Source organism: Schistocerca americana, chromosome 3 (genome assembly GCF_021461395.2).
Source record: "Schistocerca americana isolate TAMUIC-IGC-003095 chromosome 3, iqSchAmer2.1, whole genome shotgun sequence".
NCBI classification, from domain to species: Eukaryota; Metazoa; Arthropoda; class Insecta; order Orthoptera; family Acrididae; genus Schistocerca; species Schistocerca americana.
Window position 1 is genome coordinate 588,705,394 of NC_060121.1, and position 15,866 is coordinate 588,721,259.

At 51.1% G+C, this 15,866-nt stretch overlaps 1 pseudogene; it reads right to left on the reverse strand.

The window, feature by feature from the left end:
• Window positions 1-299: 299 nt before the first annotated feature.
• Window positions 300-454, reverse strand: LOC124608378 (annotated as a pseudogene).
• Between the last annotated feature and the right edge of the window lie 15,412 nt (window positions 455-15,866).

Consider the following 15,866-nt stretch of genomic DNA (forward strand, 5'->3'; position numbering starts at 1 on the left):
ATGCGGCGGGTGAGGCTAGATTCCAGGACCTTGCTGAAGACCGAGGTAAGGCTGATGGGACGGTAGGAGGAGACGGCGGACGGCGGTTTGCCGGGTTTAAGGAACATGAGGATACGGGAGGTTTTCCACAGGTCGGGGTAGTAACCGGTGTACAGGACTACATTGTAGAGCCCGGCCAGGGTGGAGAGGAAAGAGACAGGAGCTTTACGAAGGTGACGGTAGGTGACACGATCGTGACCAGGAGCGGTGTTGCGTTTGGTGCTGAGTGGGCAAACGCCGCGCGCTTCAGTATATGTAGCCGACCCTCAGCTAGACGTGGCACGAGAACGGAATCCATGGACCGCAATGTGCGTTCGAAACGTTGATGTTGATGTGTCCTGCAGTTCACATGTCGACGCGCAATTTGCTCCGTTCTTCATCGACCCACGAGCCGAGTGATCCACCTTCCTGGGTGGTCTTTTTTAGTTTCCACTTTCAAAAGAGTTGCATAGGCGGGACTGAGGCGTTTGATGGCACTTGTTCCAGTGTTTTTTCCAACGGCCTCACGGCCGATGGGCGTCGTACGGCTCCACACCGGAGCGGACAGGCACTCGGGCGAAAGTCATTCAAAACCGGCGCTAGGTGCCGCAGGCCAGCCGCTCCAGAGTTTCAGCGCTCGTACCACACAAATTTTCCGTTAGATTTGAAAAGCACGCGTGGTTCCGCACGCGGGGCACGGCTACTGCGAGCCATACAGGTAGCGTGTTGCACGACACGACACACACATCGAAAGACGTGCAGTCTAGTCGGTAATGATCCTTGCGCAGGGTCACCTACGGAAACCTTGTTACGACTTTTACTTCCTCTAAATGATTAAATTTGGTTATCTTTCCGGTAGCATCGGCAACGACAATGGCGATGCCGTGTACCTGTCCGAAGACCTCGCCAAATCATTCAATCGGTAGTAGCGACGGGCGGTGTGTACAAAGGGCAGGGACGTAATCAACGCGAGCTTATGACTCGTGCTTACTGGGAATTCCTCGTTCATAGGGAATAATTTCAAACCCCAAGCCCTAGCATGGAGGTGGTTCAGCTGGTTACTTCGACCTTTCGGCCTAGGAAGACACGCTGATTCCTTCACTGTAGCGCGCGTGTCACCTAGAACATCTAAGGGCATCACAGACCTGTTATTGCTCAATCTCGTGCGGCTAGAAGCCGCCTGTCTGTTTAACACGGAAAGTAATCGCTGACAGCACGAAGGATGTCACACGCCTAGTTAGCAGGGTAGAGTCCCATTCGTTATCGGAATTAACCAGACAAATCCCTCCACCAACTAAGAACGGCCATGCACCACCACCCACCAAATCAAGAAAAAGCAATCAATGTGTCAGTCTTTCCGGTGTCTGGGACTGGTGCAGTTTCCCGTGTTGAGTCAAATTAAGCAGCAGGTTCCACCTGGTGATGCCTTTCTGTCAATTCCTTTAAGTTTCAACTTTGCAACCATACTTCCCCTGGAACCCAAAAGCTTTGGTTTCCCGTAGGCTGCCCGCCAAGTCATCGGAGGAACTGTGGCGGATCGCTGGCTTGCATCGTTTATCGTTAGAACTAGGGCAGTATTTGATCGCCTTCGAACCTCTAACTTTCGTTCTTGATTAATGAAACATACTTGGCAAATGCTTTCGCTTCTGTTCGTCTTGCGACGATCCAAGAATTTTACCTCTAATGTCGCAATTCGAATGCTCACCATTGTCCCTATTAATCATTACCTCGGGTTCCGAAAACCAACAAAATGGAACCGAGGTCCTATTCCATTATTCCATGCACACAGTAGTCAGGCGGGCTTGCCTGTTTTAAGGACTCTAATTTGTTCAGAGTTATTGTGCCAGCCCACCGAGACACTCAGTAAAGAGCACCCTGGTAGGATTTCAATGGGGTCCACCTCGGGACACACGAGCACACACGAGGCGGTCACACGCCTTCGGCTGGCCACACCGGCAGGACGTCCCACGATACATGCCAGATAAACACCGATGGGCGGTGAACCAACAGCGTGGGACACAAATCCAACTACTAGCTTTTTAACCGCAACAACTTTAATATACGCTACTGGAGCGGGATTACCGCGGCTGCTGGCACCAGACTTGCCCTCCAATAGATACTCGTTAAAGGATTTAAAGTGTACTCATTCCGATTACAGGGCCTCGGATGAGTCCCGTATCGTTATTTTTCGTCACTACCTCCCCGTACCGGGAGTGGGTAATTTGCGCGCCTGCTGCCTTCCTTGGATGTGGTAGCCGTTTCTCAGGCTCCCGCTCCGGAATCGAACCCTGATTCCCCATTACCCATTACAACAATGGTAGGCGCAGAACCTACCATCGACAGTTGATAAGGCAGATATTTGAAAGATGCGTCGCCGGTACGAGGACAGTGCGATCAGCCTAAAGGTATTCAGTCACCAAGGCAAATGGACCGGACGAGCCAACCGATTGGTTTTGATCTAATAAAAGCATCCTTTCCTTCTCTGGTCGGGACTCTGTTTTTTTTTTTAATTTCCAAAAACTTATTAATTATACAATTTATCCCACTACCTTATGTGATCGCAGCTATTCTAAGTCATATTTAAGTAACTAGTTAGTATGTTAGCTATGGGATAAATGCAATGGACAAATTAGTTTCTTAATTAACTAGAAAGCAGGTAACCTAACTATAGACTAGTTACTAAGGCCTACAGCGTTACATATGTGTCAGTTGAAATATAAACCTACTATAGAGCCTTGCTCATTGAGCTAACGCTAAAGAGCGTGCCCCTGACACTGGGCAGACCAAGATGTTGATCGCTGCAGGTTTCTAGAAATAGTGTCTAAAAACTAAGTCCTACAACTGAACCTATTCTAGGGTCAAATCAGGTGCGTCGTCAAAATCTGAGAAGTTGCACCCCACTCCTTCTGAGTCCCGAGGCGCGGCGGATTCCAGACTGAGGAAGTCGGCCTTTCCGCGCCCAGGCGTTTTGGGAATAGGGTACCAGACTCTTTCGGGGTTTAGGTAAGTCTCTCATTAATGCTAGTTTAAATCTCTCAGGTAATCCTTTCAGATTTTCTCTGATACGACGTTAGCCAGTTTGTTAATGGTCTGAACTGTGTTGTGTTGTCTGTCATAGTGCGGTAGTTGGTCGTGTAACACTGAAGCCACATCATTGAAAAGGGGGCACTCATAGACTACATGGTCAGGAGTTCCCTCCGGACCACCACAGTCTCGCGCTGGTGTTGCCTTTTTTCTGAATCGACATAAGTGAGAAAGTGAATTAGTCCCTGGGTTGGTTCGAGATATGTCATTCCCATCCATTCCCTAACATCTGGTAGAAAATCAAAAGTTCTGCGCCCTGTTTCTTCGTCTTCCCACGATTGTTGCCATAGCTCGTCCCCTCTTAACCTAATCTCAACCTTTTTCCCAGTGCTGCTACCTAAAATTTCCTCTGTTTTCTCCATATTCCCCTTCTTTGCCCAATACCAAGCGGCCTGTTCTCGAATTTGGATGTTCAAGGGGCAGAGCCCCATTATGACTATCAGGGCTCCTCCCGGTGTAGTCCTGTATGCCCCCACTGATCTCATAATCATATTTCTCTGTACTCTTCTCACTGTCATGGAGGCATCACCCTCGTGAGCCTGTGCGCCCAGACTCCCGAGCCGTAACCCACTATAGAGGTGAGTATACTATTGTGGTAAAGTCTGATGAGCCACCTTTCATCAATGATGATTCCAAGGTAGTGAGTCTCTCGTCGGCGGAGAACTGGTAAGCCCTCAATCCTGACAGTTGGATTACGAACTAGCGGTCCCTTTAGAAGAAGGTATGTGGACTTGCCTGGTGAGATCTTCATCTTTGTGTTTCGGCACCTAAGTTGTAGTGTTTCTATTGCTCTTTCTATCTTGGGCTCTATATCTTCTCGGTTAAGGCCGCCGACCAGTAGGAGGAGGTCATCTGCATAGGCTATCACCTCTAGCACTTCATCACTTTGCTGTATTTTGTCTAGTAAGGGTTCCATGTGGATGTCCCAGAACAAGGGACCTAGTACGTAGCCCTGGGGACATCCTTTTGTGAGTTTTTCTTACTCTTGTGCTTTGCGATGATAGCCAAACCTCCCGATCCTCCCGTAAACAGGAGAAGAGCAAAGGCCACCACAGGTTGTCGAAGGCGCCACTTATGTCCACCATGATGCCGACAACGTACTTGAATGGGCTAGAGCCACAAACCTCGGCCGCCAGGGCAATTGCATCAGATGACGATCGCCCAGGCCTGAAGCCGAACTGCCTGCTGCTCATCCCGCACAGCACTTGGTGTGCAGCCATTCTGTCAGCCAGTAGTCTTTCCAGAACTTTCCCAAGCAGATCGAGCAGGCAGATTGGTCTGTAAGATTTTATTTCTGCTGGGTCTCCTTTCTTGATGATTACTACATTTGCCCTCTTCCAGATTCGAGGGAACTTTTTCTGCCTGAGACATTCGTTGTAGAGGTGAGTTAGAGGGGCGACTATCTGATGAGCCAGGAATTGCACCACCTCTGCCACAATGACATCCGGTCTGGGAGCTTTCCCTCTCTCAGGGATTTTATATGAGCAGCTACCTCCTCTTCAGAGAATGGGTAAACTGCCGTTTCATTTCCATATTCATTGTTATTATCATTATGCAGCTGCCGTTGTTCATCTGTCTCTGTATCTGCAGTGTCGTCAGGCAACAGGGACTGGAGAAGGACCTCAGCAGTTTCCTGCCAAGACTCCGTCATCCCGCCCCCATACCTGACGGTTGAGTGCTCCATAGGAGAGTGGATTTTCTCATTGACAAGCTTGTAGGGGACTCCCCATGGGTCTAAGGGTAATTGATTCAAAACAAAGTGTTCCCAGCTTTTTGATCTGACTTCGCGTAGTTGTTTTTGGAAGTTGTCTTTGGCTTCCCGGTATAGCTGCAACCATCTTTGACTTTCCAACCACACGACACTGTGCTGGCAGTGCCTCCTGAGCCCTCTGACAGACCGGCGCATCTCCTCCAGTTCAGCTGCCCATGGTGATGGAGAGGCCGCCATGGCCTTCCTCCTAGTAGGTACAGCAGCTTTCACTGCTCGAGTTATTACTTTCACCAGTTCCTCGGCTCTATTGTCTACGTCAATGTCCAGGTGTCCATCACCTTCTGGTAGTGCAGGAATGTCGCACTCCCTAGCAAGTCTTTCCCAATCGGCTCTTTTGTAGTTGTATTGCACCTCCCACCCCATGGCCCAGCGGCTCTCCTTGTCTCCTATAGTGAATGTGATGAGGTTGTGATCGCTAGTGGTGGCGTTCTCTTCTACTCTCCATTGTTGAATGAGATACACAGCATTAGGCGTAGCCAGGGTCACATCAATGTTTTTACCTTGGCCACCTCACGCCACGTAGGTTGGAGGGTTGCCCGGCTTGTTAGCCACCACCAGCTGCAAGGCCATGATGGCCTCTTCTGCCTTCTCTCCATTAGGGTCCCTGGTTCCGCTGTACCATACGGGGGATTTAGCGTTTATGTCAGCTGTTGCAATCGCTTTCCGCCCCCGCAACGCCGTGATAACTGTGGTAAAGTGTTCCAGATGTCTCTCAATATCGTCTCCATGCTGGAAGTAAATGTTAATGATGACGATTGCTCCTGATGAAGACTGCAGCTCCATGACGTTACAGTGGCTCGTTGTGAATTGTGATAACACTGTGGCCCTTAGAAGTTTATTAGTTATTATAATTGCCGATCTTGGGTCTTCCCCTTTACTTACGACTTGCCAGGTCGCAGCTGAGAAAGCTATTTTCCCATTTAGGGAGTACGGCTCTTGCAGGCAGAGCACATCTAGTCTCCTCTCCTCCACTTCCTTCCATAGCTCCTGCATCACTAGTCTGCTGTTATGGGCGTTAAGTTTGGTGGTGGTGATTATCGTCATGTAGTCATTTATGGAAAGTATGTGTGGATTCTGTCATTTGGCCATGTCTTGCTCCAGTCGTATGAGATGCGTCCATTTGCCAAAACTGCTTGGTCATAGTTATCGTCCAGGTCGAATTTTTCACCTCGTCTTTCGAAGACTTTCATAAGTAAGTCCCACAGGGCTCCGAAGTCGGTGGGGAGATTCACTGACTTTAGCTGAATTCTGTCCACAGCCGCCATTACTGAGAAGGTGACTCTCGTACCATATTCATGTCCCACCCGAACCACGTGTCTCAAGGCAGTGGTCAGGGTAGTTGGCTGCTCTAGTCTTGCTAGTTGCATAGTGAATTCGAGGTGGGGATGGACTCTGACTGGGTCGACTGGTGGCAATCTGACGACAGGATCTGTTGTGGTAGATGTTTCGCTGGAGCTAGTTATTATGTTTTCCTGAACAGGTTTCCTTGAAGTTCTGTTCTCCTCTGTTGTTGAGATTGCCACAGTCTCTGCTACAGGATGCCTTTGCCGTTGGTCTTTAGTCGGCCTCGTCTCCCGGCTTGGGGAGGAGGGAAACGTGGCTGTAAAAGGGGGCTCCGTTTGAGTCCCTCTGTCCATTGTGGAAAAGTCGGTTTGAGTGCTTGTGTTGGTGGTTTCAATAGTGGCGCTCGTGAGCGACCTCAAGAATAACATAAAAGCACTTGCCCTCATGGCATCCCTCCTCCTTTTGTTCAGGGATTTTCTCTTGGGCATCCTGTTGGCTTTAGCTTTATCAGCCATAATCTATCCTTGAAATTAGTCTTTGCTGTAAGAGTCTGCAAGTGGGGCAGTTGCATCCAGTGGCTCCGCAAGGTGTTTTGCTCCGTCTTTTACATGGGATGCAGACTGATGCAGCCCTACAGTCTTTCCTTACGTGACCATCCTCACCACATTTTGAGCAGGCCGACCCCCTGGTACAGTGCCTCAGAATGTGGTCGGGATCTCCGCAATTGTTGCAACGTGGTACCACAAGATAGTCTCTAGTATTTACGGCATGAAAGCCAATGTATAGTTTGCCCATTGCCGTTACTGTTTTCCACATTTGGGCGGAGACCTCGGCAACGTGATGAACCACATCACGGTCCCGAGGCCCCGTTTTGAATCTCAGTCTACAACTTTCTTTAAATTCCTCGTCTGCCATGTCCTCAAAATTCTGAGCCTTAATAGTGTTCTGTAGTTCCTCGTTAGTCATAATCGTTGGTACGTCATATAAGATGACCAGATTGTTTCTTTTCCTCGGTGGCTCGCATTTGACCACCAAGTTTAATTTGGCATTGTTCAACAGTTTTTCTTTGTCCTCTTCTGAGGCAACTTCAACGATTACCGAGTTTTTGCTCGGTTTTACTTTCTTTATTTTGATTTTGTCTTTGACAAGATTGATGGTGGTTGTGAGTAGCTTCTATATATTTTTTACGCTGGAATCTTGGCCAGGCAAAGTCCTTAAAAAGACCGTTGTGTGTGATCGTTTGTTAACTCGAGCAATGGTGTCTTTAGTTGTTTGCGGTTTCAGTGGCGCTTGTGCGACCACTCCCACCCAGGTCTTGACAGGTTGCTTTCTTAGTCTTTCATTTTCTTTCTCAAGTTCCTCTACACAGCCCTCAAGCTTGGCACTGGCGATGGCCCATGCCGCCAGCTTATTTTTAATTATTGTCAAAGCTGCCTGACTAACCTTACCGTTTTTAATGTTTTGCTCTAGGAGCAACGTGATCATTGTGTGTCTTTGCAACACGTTTTCATCAGTTGCCTGTCCCAGCTCGTCCTGAAGAGCGGGTTCAGGCATTGAAGAAGCTCGCGATGGCGCACTCGTATCACTCGTTTCTGGTGTCGTCATTTTGTTGGTTGGTTTGTGGGTATTAAAGGGACCAGATTGCTACGGTCATCGGTCCCTTGTTCCAAAGTTTAAAAACTACCACACAGAGTAAAAACGGATAATAGAGACAACAGAAAACACAGGACAAGAAAGACTCAGACAAAGAACAGACATAACAAATTAAAATCACACGAAGTGTGGCGGTGGTTGGCGACCATAGCAGAAAAAAGGAAAAGCCAACCACCGAGAACACATTAAAAACCGTAGGCCAAAGGCCAGAATCAACACAAAACAATAAAATAAAACATAAACACTCATATTAAATGATAAAAAACCCCTGCCCGAATAAAACATAAAACTAAGCCAGCCATAGCAGGGTCATCACTTAAAAGGGCAGGGAGCATATCAGGCAGCGCAAATGTCTGCCTGACCACAGCTAAAAGGGGACAAGCTAACAAAATGTGGGCCACTGTCAAAGCCGCCCCACAGCGACACAGAGGAGGGTCCTCCCGACGCAGTAAGTAACTGTGTGTCAGCCGGGAGTGGCCTATGGAGAGCCGACAAAGCACGACTGAGTCCCTGCAGTTGGCTCACATGGATGACCGCCACACAGTCGTTGTCTCCTTAATGGCACGGAGTTTATTGGGCGTGATCCAATCGCGCCATTCAGAGTCCCAAAGCGCAAAAACTTGTCGGCGGAGGACTGCTCGCAAATCAGTCACTGGGAGGCCAATGTCCATAGATGGTTTACTGATGGCCTCATTCGCCAGGCGGTCAACATATTCATTGCCCGGGATACCGACATGACCGGGGGTCCACACAAAGACCACAGAGCGGCCGCAACGGGCAAGAGTATGCAGGGACTCCTGGATAGCCATCACCAGATGAGAACGAGGGAAACACTGGTCGAGAGCTCGTAAACCGCTCAGGGAATCGCTACAGATCACGAAGGACTCACCTGAGCAGGAGCGGATATACTCTAGGGTACCAGCTCAGCAGTGTAAACGCTACAGCCAGCCCGCAATGAACGTTGTTCGGAATGGTCCCCTAGAGTAAGCGCATAACCGACACGACCAGCAACCATCGAGCTGTCAGAGTACGCAATGCCAGAGCCCTGATACATTGCAAGGAGATAAAGAAAGCGGCGCCGGAAGGCCTCCGGAGGGACTGAGTCCTTCGGGCCCTGTGCCAATTCAAGCTGAAGGCGAGGGCGAGGCACACACCATGGGGGTGTACGCAGAGGTGCCCTGAAAGGAGGCGAAAGAGGTAAAGCCCCAAGCCCGAAGAGAAGCTCTCAGACACGGACCGCGATCGTACTGCCAGCCCTTGGTCAACGTTATGGAAGATCGACATTCGACTCTGGGAATAGTAGCCGACAGTTAGTATGCCCGGGCAAGCTGAAAACATGGGCAGCATAAGCGACCAGCAAACGTTGGCGCTGTAACCGCAGTGGAGGGACACCTGCCTCCACTAGTATGCTGTCCACAGGGCTAGTACGGAAAGCACCAGTGGCAAGGCGTATCCCGCTGTGGAGGATTGGGTCCAGCACCCGTAACGCAGATGGGGATGCTGAGCCATAAGCCAGGCTCCCGTAATCCAGACAGGACTGGATTAAGGCCTGGTAGAGCCGTAACAAGGTAGATCGGTCGGTGCCCCAGCAGGTGTGGCTCGAACATCTCAGAGCATTTAGATGCCACCAACACGCCTGTTTAAGCTGCCGAATATGAGGCAGCCAAGTCAGCCGGGCATAGAAAACTACACCCAAAAACCTATGGGTCTCCACCACAGCAAGGAGTTTGCCGGTAAGATAAAGCCGCGGCTCAGGATGGACTGTTCGGCGCCGGCAGAAATGCATAACGCGGGTCTTGGCAGCCGAAAACTGAAAACCATGCGCTACAGCCCAAGACTGCTCCTTGCGGATAGCGCCCTGTAGCTGACGTTCAACAGCTGAAATGCCAGTCGAGCTGTAGTAAATTCAGAAGTCGTCAGCATACAGGGAAGTGGAGACAGAATTTCCCACCGCTGCAGCGTGCCCGTATATGGCGATTAAAAACAGGCAGACATTAAGGACAGATCCCTGTGATACCCCATTCTCCTGGACCCAGGAGGAACAATGAGAGGCCGCGACTTGTACGCGGAAGGTACGGTACGACAGAAAATTTCTGATAAATTTCGGCAGAGGGCCCCGAAGACCCCATCCATGAAGGGTAGAAAGTATGTGATGACGCCATGTCGTATCGTACGCCTTCCGCATGTCGAAAAAGACAGCGACCAGGTGCTGACGGCGAGCAAAGGCAGTACGGATGGCCGACTCCAGACTCACCAGATTGTCGGTGGTGGGGCGGCCTTTATAGAACCCAGCCTGAGACAGAGCCAGAAGACCCCGAGACTCCAGTACCCAATTCAAGCACAAGCTCACCATCCGTTCGAGAAGCTTGCAAAGAATGTTGGTGAGGCTAATCGGGCGGTAGCTGTCCACTTCCAAAGGGCTCTTGCCCGGTTTCAAAACGGGGATGACAATGCTTTCCTGCCATTGTGATTGAAACGTACCCTCGACCCAGAGACGGTTGTAAAGGTCGAGGAGGCGTCGCTTGCAGTCTACAGAAAGGTGTTTCAGCTTCTGACAGTGAATGCGATCCGGCCCAGGAGCGGTATCAGGGCAAGCGGCAAGGATGCTATGAAATTCCCACTCACTGAATGGAGCATTGTAGGATTCAGAATGGTGGGTTCCAAAAGAAAGGCTCCGACGTTCCATCCGCTCTTTAATGGAGCGGAAGGCAGTGGGTAATTGGAAGAAGCGGAACTAAGAGCAAAATTCTCTGCCAAGCTGTTGGCAATTTCGCTGGAGTCTGTACAAACTGCTCCATTCAGTGAGAGCGCTGGGACGCTGACAGGGGTCCGATAGCCATAGAGGCGTCGGATCTTGGCCCAGACCTGCGACGGAGAGACATGGAGGCCAATGGTGGACACATACCACTCCCAGCACTCCTGCTTGCTTTGGCGGATAAGGCGGCGGGCCCGCGCACGCAGCCGTTTGAAGGTGATTAGGTGTTCAATGTAAGGATGTCGCTTGTGACGCTGTAGCGCCCGCCGGCGATCTTTAATCGCCTCAGCGATCTCAGGCGACCACCAAGGCACAGTCCGCCGCCGAGGGGACCCAGAAGAAATGGGAATGGCAGATTCTGCAGCAGTAACGATGCTGGTGGTGACTGAGTGAAGCATGGCAACATCGTCGTCACTAGAGAGAGGCTCAATAGCGGCAATGGAGAAGAACAAGTCCCAGCCAGCCTGATTCATAGCCCATCTGCTGGGGCGCCCAGAAGAGTGGTACTGTGGCAGTTACAGAAAGATTGGAAAATGGTCACTACCACACAGGTCGTCATGCACACGCCATTGGACAGACGGTAAGAGGCGAGGGCTACAAATCGATAGGTCAGTGGCGGCGTATGTACCCTGCGCCACACTGAAGTGTGTGGAGGCACCATCATTTAAAATCGAGAGATCGAGCTGCGCCAATAAATGCTCAACGGTGGCGCCTCGACCTGTTGCCACTGACCCACCCTACAGAGGGTTATGGGCGTTAAAGTCGCCCAGTAACAAGAAAGGTGGCGGCAATTATGCTATCAGTGCAACCAGGACATGCTACGTGACATCACCATCCGGTGGAAGGTAAAGACTGCAGACAGTAACAGCCTGTGGCGTCCACACCCGAACAGTGACAGCCTCTAAAGCTGTATATAGAGGGACAGATTCGCTGTGAAGAGAGTGAAGGACATATATGCAGATGCCACCAGACACCCTTTCATAAGCTGCCCAGTTCTTATAATAACCCCGATAGCCATGGAGGGTGGGGTTTCGCATTGCTGGAAACCAAGTTTCCTAAAGAGCAATGCGGAAGAAAAGGTGAAGGCTGATAAGTTGGCGGAGCTCAGCTAGATGGTGGAAGAAACCGCTGCAGTTCCACTGTAGGATGGTATTGGCCATGGGTGAGAAAGGCGTGACGGGACTGGGAAGGTAGATTACGCCGCTGGGTCACCTGCTGCCTCCGATTGAGCACCTGTGCTAGTGCATTCCATGGCGTCGGAGAGACCGGCGAGATCGAGGTCCTCAGCGGACGCCAGCATCTCCACCTCATCCTCAGACGCAGAGTTGGAAGGTTGCGGTGGGACAAGTGCCACCGCAATGTCAGGATACTTGGGAGCCCTTTTCTTCAACTGCTTTGCACGCTGTGCCTTTGGAGGGTCTGGCAGGGAGGGCCCCACTGGGTCAGTTCAAATGGCTCTGAGCACTATGGGACTTAACATCTATGGTCATCAGTCCCGTAGAACTTAGAACTACTTAAACCTAACTAACCTAAGGACATCACACACATCGATGCCCGAGGCAGGATTCGAACCTGCGACCATAGCAGTCCCGTGGTTCCGGACTGAGCACCTAGATCCGTTAGACCACTGCGGCCGGCTAGAACTTAGAACTACTTAAACCAAACTAACCTAAGGACATCACACAACACCCAGTCATCACGAGGCAGAGAAAATACCCGACCCCACCGGGAACACTGGGTCAGTCTCAGGGACAGACGACGACCGTGAAGCCCTATGACCAGCGACCGGTTGTTGTTTCAAAAATTTGCGGGTGTCCGCTTTGGCACTGGGCAAAGCCTGGGATGGGAGGGCCCCAAGGGACCCCTTCCTGGCTAGAATAGCCGAAGAAGTCTCACGCTTCTCTGGCTGGGAAGGGGGAACGAATGTCCCTGATGGTTGGGGTGGTGTTGCTCCTGAAGTAGATGGAGCAGGAGTAACAGAGGGGGAAGTGCCCCCCACAACCAAGGGGGCCGGTTCATTCTGACATAGCTGAGAGGCAACAGTACCTGACGACACGGGAGAGGATCGTACCGGTGTTGCAGCAGTGGCATAGGTGGATGTCATGGGTACAGGATGTAGCAGCTCATATTTCCGCCTTGCCTCGGCGTAGGTCAGGCGGTCCAGAGTCTTATATTCCATTATCTTCCTTTCTTTATTGAAAATGCTACAGTCCGGTCAGATGGGGGAATGGTGTTCTCCGCAGTTAACACAGATAGGAAGCGGGGCACATGGAGTATCGGGATGGGAAAGACGGCCACAATCTCGACAGGTGATGCCAGAAGTACAGCGAGATGACATGTGCCCAAACTTCCAGCACTTAAAACACTGCATTGGAGGAGGGATATATAGCTTCACTTCACAATGGTAAACCATAACCTTAACCTTTTCGGGAAAGACATCATCCTCGAAGGCCAAGATGAGGGCACCGGTGGCTACCTGATTATCCCTTGGACCCCGATGGACGCGCCGGACGAAGTGAACACCTAGTCGTTCGAGGTTGGCGCGTAATTCATCGTCGGACTGCAGAAGAAGATCCCTGTGGAATATAATACCCTGGACCATGTGGAGACTCTTATGCAGCGTGATGCTAACTGAAACATCCCCCAACTTGTGACAATTGAGCAACATCTGGGACTGGGCAGAGGATGCCGTTTTGATGAGCACAGAACCAGATCGCATTTTGGACAAGCCCTCCACCTCCCCGAACTTGTCCTCTAAACGCCCCACAAAAAACTGGGGCTTGGTCGACATAAACGATTCCCCATCAACCTGCGTACACACGTGGTACTGGGGTGAATATTCTCCACTGCCTCCTTTAGCCAGACGTTCCTCCCATGGAGTGTCCAGAGAGGGAAACGATCTCTGATCAAATTTCTTCCCATTGAGGTTAGACCTCGATCGCTTAGAGACTGCTGGTGGAGGCCCACCAGCGAGAAATGATGTACCACACTTCATTGCAGGTCATCCGTGCTGATGCCACCCACTCCAACTTGGGGCTCTCCCCACGGGCGCCACCCAGCCGCAGCAAAGACCACCTGGCAGGATGGCCTTTGCCTGGAGTCCCGATGCCCCAGAGGGATAGGCATCTACTCCTTGGCATGCGTGGGGAGGTAGCAGCTCAGGTATCAGCAGTGCTATCCCTGTGTAGTCCGGGGGCTACCACCAAGAGGGTACATGACGACCCCATCACAACGGACTGGCGACCGTGCTGGATGTCGGGTGTCGAAATATCCATGTACATCATGAGGGCAAAGATGGAAGTGCACATTGGAGGGAATGTATACCACCCGGAACACACTGTAGTGGATGTGGCCAGAAGCTCGATATAAGTCCAAGTCAATGAGAAATCAGGTGTGCCAGATCTTAGGGCAAGATGGATTTAAGATGCACCACACAAGGTGTCCTTCCCCAAATGGTACGCACTAACGGAAAAATTTAGAAATGGAGTGGTCAAACCCCTTAGGGGACCATCACATTAACGACCGAAACAGTTGAGACTCCTTTTAGTCGCCTCTTACGACAGGCAAGAATACAGCGGGCCTATTCTTACCCCCGAACCCGCAGGGGGGTCGCCATTTTGTACGAGTGATTAAGAAAAGGGATGGGAGCCCGTCTCTTGCCCCAGACCAGCTCTTCTGGAATGGGGTAGGGGACTTCTGCAGCTCCTCCACCGACCTTGCCCCTAGGTCAAGGGCACTCCTGAGCTGCTGGGTTCAGCGCACCATTTCCAGCGCACTGGTCCCCCTCGGTGACTCTGTCATAGGCGATTTCACGCGACACACCCCGGCAAGTGCGCCCCGCACTCCAGAGAGGCGGATGCACGTCTCGCCCTTAGCGGCCTACTTGCCCAAGTTTCCACCTCTCGGCCAAGGACCCACTCCTACTCAGGTAGCGGGCCAGACCCCCAGACGTTCGGCGGTCTGGAGCCATCTAACCTGGCCTAGGCGATGTCACCACCACTTGGGTTTGGCAGAACACGCCCCCGTTACCCAGGGGCGCGGCGGAGCACCCTTGCTGACACGCGCCGCGATCCCACGCCGACAAACGAGATTGCCAGCATGCAGAGCACCTGCTGGTCTGTGCCCTGCGAACAGAAAGGGACTGGTGTTCAATCCCTCGACACAGCTCCCCCTGTGCCACGCACCCTTCGCTTTCGCATCGGGTTGCCCCAGTGCGAGCCTCCGTGCCTTATGGCGCGCCGGCAACGGCCAGGGCCGCGCCGAACGCGCCGTCAAGCGACCGACCTCACGCCAGACTCGGGACTCTGATTTTTTAAAAAATCTTTATTCAGATTCATTACATTATACACATTTAGCCCACTACCTAACTGCATTAGTGGGTCCTAGTAATGATACAGAGTAAATGCAGCTCTCTATTCTACACTACAGGTAATCTTAATTGTATTCTTACCGCTATGTGGCTCTTAATCTACTTAATCTACAAAGATACTAATGCTAACTGCAGCGTTACAGGTGTGCCAGTGCACCTATAAACCTAATAGATGTTCTCCTGGCTCACTGAGCTAATCCCAGTGGGCATGCCCATGGCACTGGGTTTCCCCCGTGACTTGGCTTCGCTGCAGTCTATCTGAAGGCCTTATCCTATCTTCTACGTCTAACCTAATAACATAAAGTCATAGCTGGTGCGTGTTCCAGTCCGGTATTTTTGTACCCCCCCTCCCTAGTCCAGAGCAAGGCGGATTGCAGCCGTGAAGCGGCTGGCCAAGTCCCTGCCCGGCGGTACAGGAAGAGTGCACGGACTCTGAGTCGGTGAATTTTTTGCTATTTAGTGATTGTCCCTTAAAATCTTCTTAAGGACATTTTTCGAGATTTCATCTGTTAGTTTATTCAAGATGTTGAAGGTGTTGTCGTGCCTTAGTAAGTGGTATGTGTCGTTGTTCAGTAGCTGTTGTCATCAAAGAGGTGACACTCATACACCACGTGTACTGGGGTGACTTGCACGGAACCACAGTCACACGCGGGTGTAGCCTGCTTCCCAAACCGACATAGATATGTTGGGTAGGGTCCACGTCCAGTAAGAAAGTGCAGCATTCCTCTCGTAGGCGTGAAAAATGTGAGTTTTGCTCGTTCCTCTATGTTCGGTAGTAGCTCATAGGTTCTCCGTCCCGTGTCCTCGTTGTTTCACTGTTCCTGCCATAGTTCGATCCCTCTCTTTTTAATAGCGTTTTTTTCCCTAGCATAAATCCCAAGTATCTCCCTAACTTTATACGTATTCTCTTTCTTCGCCCAGTACCAGGCGGT